This window comes from Dermacentor variabilis, chromosome 8 (assembly GCF_050947875.1).
Source record: "Dermacentor variabilis isolate Ectoservices chromosome 8, ASM5094787v1, whole genome shotgun sequence".
Classification (NCBI taxonomy): Eukaryota; Metazoa; Arthropoda; class Arachnida; order Ixodida; family Ixodidae; genus Dermacentor; species Dermacentor variabilis.
In genome coordinates, this window is record NC_134575.1 from 168039183 (window position 1) to 168051332 (window position 12150).

A 12150-nucleotide genomic window follows, 5' to 3' on the forward strand; every position below is an offset into this window, starting at 1 on the left:
GGGGTTGCATTGGAGGAGGAGCGAAGAAAGGAACTAAGTTCGAGCCGGCGCTTTGACAACCGGAGACTCGCAGGAAGAGGGGGGAGGGGGGCGGCGTGTACACCCAGCGGCAAACGATGGGGGCAGAAGCGCGCGCAGCAAGCGGACAACACGATAAAGGGAGGAGGGAAGAGATAGCAGCGACTGACTGATGCCGCTGACGCCGATAGTGAGTCAACCCCAGCTGCGGAGTTGGTTTCAGGGACAACGAATAACCGGCGCGTCGGCAACTGAAGAGCACCCTATCCGCCACACAAGAACAGGGGGGGGGGGACCCTTTCCTCTTCTTTCTGCATGGCGGCGACGGTGTTCTATGCAGTCACGTTATCTTGACTCTCTAGCGGCGTCAGCGGCATCCAGCGGTATCAGTCGATCGCTGCTAGCGCTGGGGCATGAAAGGGGGGCGGAGCTGGTTACGAGGCCGACGACGACGCCGACGCGAAACCCAGGAACGGACGCCAAAGAGCTGCGCTCTAAAACGAAATGAATAGTCTATCAACCACTTGAGCGCCTCGTTGCAAAAAAGAATTGCTAGCAAGATTGGCTGCTGTATGAAGAGCTTCAAAAAATTCGCAATAAATTGTTGCCAAAAAAACATGAAAATTCTCGAAAAAGAGAAAAACCTTATGAGTGAACTACGTTTTGTGTGCACATGTAAAAGGACTCTTTGCAAGGAAAAGAGCACACGCTTGTCGCGTAAAAGATAAGCCGGCCAAATCAAGAAACGTCTGGTTGGCTTTAGCGCAAAAAAAGCCAATGGGAAAGCTTTGTTGCGAATATGGCTGAAAGATACTCCCGTCAACGTGCTTGCCTGTGGGAGGCTACGTACGCTTGTTCACATGAAAGTACCTGCCGTATATTCCTTGTTAAAGAACTTCATATATTGACATGAAATCCTCCTCTGATCACCGAAGCACAGTTGTGTTGTCATAGGTACATAACATTTAGAACATCGACGTATTCGACGTATTCTTTTCCACATTATGCAAGTACTCATGACAGATAAAACTGCAAGAAACAGCATAAAACTTTTGCACAATGCATAACTGATTATTTCAGTGACCTTCCTAATTCATGTGGCAAAGTTGCATAGGCAGATATAATGTAACATCTGTGATTCATGGATTTATTATTGCTTCTGGGCACAAGTATTATACAACTGATCATTGTGGGAATAAAGAAATAACAAGCATTGATTACCACTATGCCATTATGCCCCTTGTATCTTAAAAGTGACTATCATTTCAAGTGAAGGTTGCACCTGGCACACTTGCATTGGGCATCATGTTTATGTGCCCATACATGCATACTGCATCCGTGATGAACCGTTGCCTTGCGTTATGTCCAGTGTCATGTCATTCCTGTACGTAATTGTGGTTTTACACTATACATCTATGAAACTTCTGATCAGCATCGTAGTACTTTTCCTTCTACGTGGGCACCGCCTTTCCGCTGCAATACCCACTTCGCATCCACGATAGATGCTGCAGTCAGTAAAATAGAGTTTCAGGTTAAGATTCCTAAACTGATTTCATTCCAGGAAACCCCAATCAAAGTTTGGGTTCTTCAGAGCATGAGTTATTTGCATCTTCTGATATAAGGCTGTTTTGTGCATGCCATGAATTTTAGGATTTTTGCTGTTTACATCAATGTCCACGTGATAAAAAAGGATGGTGATCAAAACTTGCGGTCATGATACTAGTTACTAACGGGGATGGATTAACCTATGGGCTAAGAGGGCTGCAGCCCGAGGCCCCTGAAAAATGTCTTGTTTAATTGAAATATATTTCTTGCGTGCAGTACAGAGTAAAACATGGGAACAAATGTATTTGGATCCCGAACATAAGGCTAGCCGGGATGCATAACACTTTGTAGAGGAAGCAAAGCAATTAGAATAGCATAGACTCATGTACTTAACAAACTAAGCAACAATAAACACGGTACATAAAAGAAGAAAACACAATATAAAAAATCTTGAATATACAAATGGTATGAATGAACATTTGCAAGGGAAATGCACGAGAAAAAATAAAACGGCAAGCAGTGAATATAATTGAACAGTTTTAATTATCTCCGAAGGTTAGCTGCATGTTTACATATGTGGGCCGAACGCTCTCTTCGACTACTGCAACACTTGAAATTCTCCGTTTACCATACAAAATATGGGCTTTGGAGCCGGGAATGTTTTTAAGTGCACTGCATGTAGAGGGTCCCCATTCGGTCAAGCTCTTCGCGGATAGTGGGAATTCGGTAACGTTGCTATATAACCATTAGAAGAGTTTTAAATGCAGTAATTAGAGAATCAGTCAAATATTTGCTTTTTTAAAGGGCAGCGTTCTGTTTGTATGGTAATGCGAGAAAGTCATAATGCTGACAGCCCTGTTTTGGTTGAATAACTGGCTCAATGCTTGAATGGCCCATAGATGCAACACAATACGACAAACGGATGCGGAACTGGCTCAATTAAATGTTCTCGAAGGGTTCCTATATCAACAAAATTTCAGCCCTTTAGCGGAATGCAACAAGCCTTGTTCAATTTTTTGCAAAGGTTATCAATCTGAGGTATACAGTGAAACGACTAATCTAATACAACCTCTTGGTGAGCCCCCTCAGCAATTTCAAAAACTTCCTTGCCATGGCATCGTCGAAAATTTTAGTCATATCATTAAAGTTGTAAAGTGCCTTCCAGGGAGTTCTTTAAAACGGTATAATGGTAATTTGGGAAACGTATCATAACTGTTTCAATTCCTACTGCTCCGCTCGTAGTTCAGCCAAAACTGAATATTTTTCCCAAGACTTTCCTTCACTACTCAAACCTGATCCCAGAAATTTCTGGCTAATTTTGTCTCCTGAACACCACACTAATGACATCTCGTTACACAATGAAAACAATATTCCTATTCCTAATAGTGAGTGCGCACAAGTTTTCAATATTATTCTCATCCGTATTCACGAAAGAAAGTGCAGTGGAAAGTACTCATAGAGCCCCACTGTGGAAGAAGAAGAAGAGACTGGACATCAAGCTTATAGGCTCGATGATAGTAGCTGCGACATCAACGCAATCACCTCATAAATAAAATGCAAATCTTTGTGGGTCTTCTGTTACTATAAGTTGGTAACCCGGACGTGATAACTCATCACAACTGTTTACGTCCACGAAGTTTCTTCTTGAAGCCATGGAACCAGCCGCCGAACAACGTCATCTCGAAGAAAACGGAACATGTTCTGTGGCCGCGCTGAAACTTCTCCATTTATGGCCATGGGATTGTGAATTCTGGTTCGTCCACATCGTGACGCAGTTTCGCAGTCGAGGAGTCACATCTCAGATGGCCAAGTACGACAACGTCATGAGTGCGTTTAACCCGACCGCTGCACCTTTGGAGCGCGACATTCTGCTAGCTCAACCGCCCGATGATCGGTACGACACCCTTAAGCGGCAGTTACTACAGCGCACTACAGTCTATGGGTCGCGACGGATTCAGCAGCTCCTTTCATCGGAGGAAATTGGTGACAGAAAACTATTTGAGCTGCTTCGCCGCATGACACAAATCCTGGGAACCAGCCCATCATCAGCAGACTCGAAAATCCTTCAGGAGCTCTTCTTCCAGCGTCTACCGAACCAGGTACACATGATTTTATGTGGCTTACCTACTACGACGTCTGTCGAGGCCTTAGCGATGATGGCAGACCAGATTGTGGATTTGTTGTTTCCTGTGTTTCCATCCGCTGTTGACCGTTGTGTTACACCCATTGCGACACAACCCCAGGTACAGCAGCATTTTGACGAACCTGATAGTTCAAGCACGCACCTTGCTGCAGAAGTAGAGGAGCGGACTAACCAGTTGACTGCCTTACCATTTTGGGTGAAAAACCATCAGCAGTGGCATCGCTCACATGATCAAAACGTGTCATGTCCTCCATCTCTCTCTCTTTGTTGGTATCGCGCCAGATATGACACTCGCGCACGCCAGTGCCGCCTACCTTGCGAGTTTCTGGGAAATGGTCGGGCCAGTCACTGATTACGGCTAGTGCTACTCGCTCTACACCAAACCGTCTCTTCTACGTCACCGATCGTGTCACGAAACTTCGCTATCTCGTACACACTGGTGCGGAAATTTGTGTAATTCCCCCTAGTTTTCAAGACCACAGAAGACATCGCCATGACACGTCTTTTCTCCCTGCCGTCAATGGTTCTAACATTAAAGCGTATGACCAGATATCTGTCACCTTAGACCTTGGCATGCGGCAACATTTTCGATGGTTATTCACTGTCGCTGACGTCCGCAGGCCGAGCATCGGCGCTGATTTTCTGTGGAGGTCTAACCTTCCCATCGACCTTCGCAACTGCCTCCTTCTTGACACCTCAACAAATCTGTCCGTACAAAGTATCACCACATCTGCACCAAATTTGCGTCTCGTAAAAGCACACACCCTGGTACCGAAACAGTGGTCCACCATCTTGCTGGAATTTCCAGACCTGTTCAAACCACCCTCGCCAGATTGTCCAGTAGTGAACATCACGCACCACATTGTGACTAAAGGACCACCAGTATAGGCCCTACCTCGCCGCTTAGCACCAGACTGTGTGAAAATTGCAAAGCAAGAATTCGAATTCATGGCTGAGTTGGGATTCCTTCGTCCTGCCGCTAGCCCTTCGTCATCTGCTTTACACATGGTGCCCAAGGAGACGGGTGATTGGCAGCTGTGTGGCGATATGCCGCGCCTTAAACTAAGTGACCATTCCCGATAGGTGCCGTGCACACAACACCCACGGTTTCACCGCCTCGCTTCATGGTTGCTGCATATTTAGCAAAGTGGATATAGTGAATGCTTACCATCAGATTCGTCTTGAGCCTTCCGACATTCCTAAAACCGCAGTCATTACCCCTTTTGGCAGGTTTCAATACGTGGGCATGCCATTAGGCCTCCGTAGTGCTGCTCAAGCATTTCAGCGGTTCCTCGATTAAATACTCCGAGGTCTGACCTGTTGCTTCGTCTATTTAGACGACATTCTTATATTCTGTCGCTCTGCTGTGGAACACGAATCTGACCTACGTAGGGTGTTCGAATGCCTCCATCAACATGGCCTGGTCCTAAACATCTTGAAGAGTGAGTTCGCGTTGGTTCTCCAGATTTTCTGGGCCAAGCATGGCACCCAACCTGTTCCATCCCGCCTCCAATCCATCAAAGATTCCGACGTCCGTCTTCTACCAAGCAATTACGGGCATTTCTGGGCCTCATCAATTACTATCGCCGTTTCATTCCTCCCTGTGCTTCAATTTTGCAGCCTCTGCACATTCTACACTCTGGCACACCATGAGCTAGCACGCCTATATCATGGACTAATGCTGCTGAATCTGCACTTATCTCTGCCAAGAGCGCCCTTGATATGACTGCTCTACTGGCACACAGGCAACGAGACGTTCTAATGTCCGTCTTAGTAGACCCCTCTGACATAGCTGTTAGCACCGTGTTTCAACAGCTGGTTGGCAAGACATGTCAGCTGATATCTTTCTTTTCAAGGAAGCTGACACCGCAAGAAATCCGCTACAGCACTTTCGGTCGCAAATTGCTCGAACTGTACTTCGCAGTGCGCCACTTCCCTCACAACCTTGAAGGGCGTCAGTTCTTTATTCTCAACGACCACAAACCGCTCATTTCTGCTATTATCTGGAAAGGTCTTTGCACACTCCCCGCAAAATTCGCGAGCTTGTATATCTCTCGGACTTCATCCCTGATATTCGGCACATCAGTGGTGCCGATAATAACGTCGCTGACGCTCAGTCCCGGATGCATATAAATGGAAGCCGAGTAAATTGTTCCGGCATTGAGTTTGCCCACCTCTCTACCGCTCAACGCACAGACCGTGAGCTTCAAACACTCCGGAGTGCCAATGATTTTCTGCGCTTCGAAGGTATCTTGCTGCCTGGCTGCAACGTCACAGTGATATGCGACCTGTCTACGGGTCATCCTAGACCGTACGTTCCACAAGAATTCTGGCAGCCAGGTTTTGACGCACTACAATCCTTATCGCACCCTTGGGTACGTGCCACACAACGTCTGGTCACTTCCCGCTGTAGGTGGCCACGTATGAACGCTGACGTCCGTTGCTGGGCACGGGCATGCATACAGTGCCAGCGCGCCAACGTCAGTCGACCCACTATGAGCGCGCCTGGTCATTTCCCACCACCAGACATTCGCTTCGGCCAGGTTGAGACCGATATCGTTGGTCCGCTACCACCGTCCTCGAACCAACGGTACATACTCACTTGCATCGACCGCTTCACACGCTGGCCTGAAGTAATGTCTCTGTCTCAGTATAATTGCAGAGCCTGCAGCCCAGGCCAACTTAAATACCTGGATTTCTTGTTACGGCGTACCCCGCACCATAACGACAGAAAGGGGAGGACAATTTGTCTCGTCCCCCTTTCAACCTCTCTCCCATCTTTGGTTGTAGTGCTCATACGAACGACAGATTATTACACAAGTTCCATTGGATTGGTAGAACGCTTCCATGGTCAACTAAAAGCAGCACTTCGTGCCCATGACTCTGATTCCATGGGCAGAGCGCCTGCCTGTGGTTATACTAGGGCGTCGCACAGCTATGAAAGCAGATGCACAGTGCTCCTCAGCAGAAGTCGTTTTCAGCACGGCACTTCGCATTTATGATGAGTTCCAGGTTAGTTGTGTACGCTCATACCGCAGAGATGAAAGGGGTGTTGTGGTGCCGTGCCCACTGACTTTCATTGCCTTAGCGTACGAGTGTTACCATGTGCGAAAATTGTTAATTCATGCCTTGTAGAATTGAATCCGGGTCCCCCCAATTCTAATATGCTCCAGACACTGATAAAGGGCCAGAAGGCTATTAGGGATGATTTGGCAGAGCTTAAAAAGCGGTTGGAAGACGCCAAAAATGTCAATTCTATCTCAACCCGAATGGCCAACCTAGAAACAAATGTCGGAGCAATGGCACAAAAAGTAGACAATTCTGAAATCTTTAACAATTCTGCTGAAAGACTTCACAAACACTCATATTTCAACAGGCAAACCTAGTAGAGCCAGATCAGAGTCGGAGGCCTAATCTTGTGGTTTTCGGCATAGATGACTGCGCAAATTAAACTGCGGCTGATCTGCGACATAATGTAATCAAGGAGGTGTTCCATGAATGGGCGTGGCGTAAAGTGTTTATCTGTTGCTAGAACACATCGCTTGGGAAAACATGCTGGAAAGCGACCTGTTTTTCAAAATTATATGGAACAACAAGAAGTGCTACGCAACTGCACGAAGCATAAGGGAACGCAGATTCCCGTGCAAAATTACGTGACTGTTTAAACACTAATTAAACGAAAACTGTTATGGCAAAGTGCCAAAGCTGAAAAACAAGGCACGAAGGTCGCATTGGTGAAGGATAAACTTCGCATCGATTGCCAGTTCTACGCATGGGATGACGTTTCAAACACGTGTTGTTTTCCAATCTGGGAAAGATGTTACACAAAAAAACGTCGTAGCTTTCACGGTTTAAATCTACGAATCATTGTGTGCTCTCTTTTAACGCCAGAAGCATTCTCAACAAAGTGGAAAAACTAGAAATAGTATTGCTTCTGACTTATTACACTTATGTAGTTGCTACCACTGAGACGTGGATGCGTGATGGCATACGCGATGGTGGAATTATTCGCCCGGCTATCAGATGCACAGGCGTGCTCGGGGCACACGCTGCGGAGGAGTTGCTGTTATTTCTAAACTAGATATTGATGTATGTTTGCTAAACCAGACTCCTGATCACCAAAGCCTGTTTCTGAACGTCACTGGTAATGCTTTCACATTTATGCTTTGTGTTCTTTATAAAGCCCCTCAAATGTCAGAATCGTTTCTTAAACAACTTTACGACCATCTTCTTCTAAACCGCCCAGGACATGTAGTTATTACAGGGGATTTCAACCTTCCAGCTTTTAAATGGGATAAATTAGTTTACTGACAATCTAAATAGAGTGATGTTTAGACACAATGCTAGCTTTGAAGCTTGATCAAATTGTCTGTGAATCTATGCGCCAAAGTGCTGTCTTGGGCTTATTTTTTGTAAGTGATATGTTTTTAAATGGTGTTATTAGGACTTAGTATGGTGTGTCAGATCATACTTATTGTTTTTTTCTGGTCTTATCGAAGGTCTGCAAGGCATTCGAGTGCTCATTCAGTGAGCATTAAAGACATTGATCGTGCTGATATTACATCAGTAACAGATTACTTAGTGCGCTGAAGCACAGTACGCATGGTTATGTTCATGCCCTGTGAGCACGATTTAAAAACGCGATCATGTTCTCGATTGACCAATATGTTCCATTGCGGAAAGTACGTAAGAATCGTAAAAATCTATGGATCTCTACGGATGTGATCCATATTAAACGTAGATTCAATCGACATAGAAAACTAGAGACGTAACAGCTGAGATTTTTAATGAATTGCAAAGAAATTTGCAACTAAAGTAAATGAAGCGTGGATACATTACTATCAAGTCACTCTCCCTGCATTCATTAAAGGTGGTCCTGCTAAATTTTTGAGATTTTTGGGTCAAAGCAATGAAATGGTGCATAAAATAAACTTAACGGGAAATTCGAAACTGACAGCATAATAATATCGCAGGTTTTTAATATACATTTTCAGAGCGTTTTCTCTCCGTCAAGTGCTTATGTACCCCAATGCGTTATCCTTAATAATATGGACATTCTTATCGTCAGAAGGGAAGGTGTCTTAATTATGTTGAGGATGTTGAACACCAAAAAGATTACAGGATGAGATCCATAATGCAAGAAAGGGATAAGGCGTGCAGACACGGACACAAGAGAAGTAGACAAAACGAACGCCGACTATAAACTGAAGGAAGCACTGAGCGCGAAAAAAAGGAAAGGAGACAAAAACTAATCTTCGCAGGCTCTGGAATGGTAGCATTTTCATTTTCACTTCATTTTATTTCAGCATTCTTTTTTTACAGCAGAAAACGAACGCTAGAGCAAGAACAAAAAGCTGCAAAACAGCAGCTTGACTAGGTCCTTGCCACTTTTCTTGGCAACAGGCACAGATTCATACATACATGCAGAGTACATATAATATGCATATACACACACCCATACCAGAAAACTTCCTGTTAGTTTGTCAATGAGAGAGAGAGAGAAAAAAAAGAAAAAAAAGGAAGTGCGCACATATTAACCAATAGAAAAAAAGACAAGTACATTTATAGTATTTTCTTGAACCATTTTTCTTTAAACATTGTTACAACATTCATTTTTCAGAAACTTGTCATGGTAACTCATACTGCCACTTATAAGGGTATAATTTACTACAGCAACATGCTTTCGTACAAAGGATTCTCAAGTAATATAAGCAAAATACCGTTATATAAGTCATTTTAATCAAATCGCTCGACCGTTTGTGTCACCGGTTCCACGCAAATGCACCGTATTCTGAAAGTTGTGCTGTCAACGTTTGTTTAGAAATAATATTTAGGGTTATATCAACAATCTGTAAGGCGTTTAGTAACTTCGGTACGCGATATTCTAATCTAGTAAAGCCATGATTTGTTCTTGAAAATTGCAGTAGCCAAGCATACTTTTGCCTCATATTGTACGGTACATGTGTGGGGAAAGTTAATTTGCATATATCTAAGAAAAATGTGTTGTTGTATAGAAGACTGTTTTTGTACTTTAAAACAAGGTTTGTTTCGTAGGAGCGTTGTACGGGAATCAGATTAAGGGAGCGAAATATTGCAGCTGTATTAGCATCGTTTGAGGCATTCACAATATTGCGAACGGCCTTTTTCTGCAGGACTAGTAATCTGTGAAGATTCGTTTGGGAAGTGGTTCCCCTATACGAGATTGCAATAATTTATATGAGGAGCGAGAAGGCTGTTGTAGATTAAATGTTTAATTTTAGGGGGTAAAACGCCTGAATTTGCATAGTATGCCACAAGCCCTGGCCAAAGACGTTGAAACTCGGGCAACGTGATCATCCCCCAATAAATGCTCAATAAAAACTACTCCTAGAGTATTTACTTTTTTTACAAGCTCTTTCCTCTCCGTACCAAGCGTTACTTTATGTTTCTATCAATTTTTTTCTGTGGTGGAGCAAACACAATAGCTTTTGTTTTCGTACTATTTATTTCTAACGTGTTAGGTTTACTCCATTTAAGCAAACTACTCAGGGTGTCATTTGCCAGGTTCGAAAGGTAAGCCAGGCTAGTTGACAGGAAAAACAAACTGCTGTCATCGGCATAAATTATGAAGCGTGTTTTTCTGCTTATATGAACAATGTCATTTATGTAGATGTTGAACAGTGTTGGCCCAAGAACGCTGCCTTGCGGAACTCCTTGCAACATTTATTGAAGAGTTGATCGGTGGCATTTAATTGAGGCGCACTGCTTTCTATGTCTTAAATATGACTGTATAAGTGCTAATGGAGTGCCGCGATACCCATGATGTCGTAATTTATCGAATAGAATTTAATGGTTAATCCAGTCGAGCGCTTTAGAATAGTCAATAATATACTCCTATTATCTTTTTATCTTCAAAACCGTTAAGAATGAATTCTTTTTGTGACAGTAAAGCAAGCTCTGTCGACATTCCTTTCCGAAAACCAAACTGTTGCTTGGATATGTTGCTTGGTTATCTGTAAAATGATGTAACCCTTTTACAGATAACTTTTTCTAGTCCTTTTGAAATAACAGGTAATACTGAAACTGGTCGGTCATTTGAAAATTCATTTTTGTTCCCCGATTTAAACAGTACAGTAACTTTGGCATATTGCATTGCTTCGGGAAAGACTCCAGCAGATAAAGCAATATTGAATATATGAATGAAGACAGGTGACAGAAGATCGAGCAGAAATTTAATGGGTGTGATTTGCAGTCGACCAATGTCACGCGCAATGCTGTTTTTCAGGGTAATGAAAGTTAAGAAAACCGCTTCCGGAGACGTTCGCTCAAGAAAGGCTCAATGTTTATTGGGTAGTACACCCGATAACTGAATTGCTGTTTCGTTGTAATTGCTTGAGACTACAGAAGTAAAGTAAGAGTCATTAAAGCTGTTTGCCAGCTCTTCGCCCCTTAACGATTTGCCACCCACAGTAATTTCCAACTCATCTTCACGGTGTGGTCTTAAAAGCTTGTTAAGTTCACGCCGGACTGTTTCGCTTCGACCATTTGTTTGATTAAACCGATGTTCAAAGTATGCACGTATTGTGTTTTTCAAAAGTTTAGTTACACCATTGCGGCATTTTTTGAATGCTGCGAGATCACTAATGGCCTTTGTTTTCACGAATTGAGCATATAATGAATTTTTCTCGCGAATAATTTTGAGACACTCATTTGTAACCCATGGCCTGCGTATTTTAGTGGACCTTCTTACTTGTTTAAGCGGAAAACATCAAGTATATGCTTCCTTCAGAATGCTTATAAACGTATTGTAAGCGTTGTTTGCATCAGTTACTTCAAGCATGGAGCTCCAGTTTATATTTTCTATTCTCGTGCGAAATTCCCCTAATGTTTCGCCGTTGATTTCTTGTACGAGAAATGTATCAGCGTGATGTGTATCTTTAAAACTGTGAATAAAACGGTAGAACATATAAATTGGTAAATGGTCACCTAAGCTAGTGACAATCACCACCTGAATCTGTACAATCTTCAGAAGAATTTGTTGTAAATACATAACAGTAACATTCAGTAATAACATTAGTACAGTGATATGACTCGAGAATCATTCACAATTCAAAAGATTTCGGTGTCTGGCGTAAAATATTGATGTTTAAGTCTCCTCCCATAGGAAAACGCAGTTTGTTGACTGACACAAAGCTGAATATTTTTTCCAAAAAAGAAAAAAAAAGTGTTGGTGTTTCCATCTGGTGGGCGGTATACAACGACAAACACACGTTTTCTACACTGCAGTGCTACAGCTTCATAATCTTCGGTTGCTATGGAAAAGTCGTCTAGCAAGCTGCACGATAAGCTCTCTGACACAAGCTGCAACACGCCGCCACCGCGTCAACAAGGTCTGTTGACAAAGAAGGTGTTGTAACGAGGCAGGCGCATTACTTTGTTTTCAGACGCATACCATGTCTCGGTAA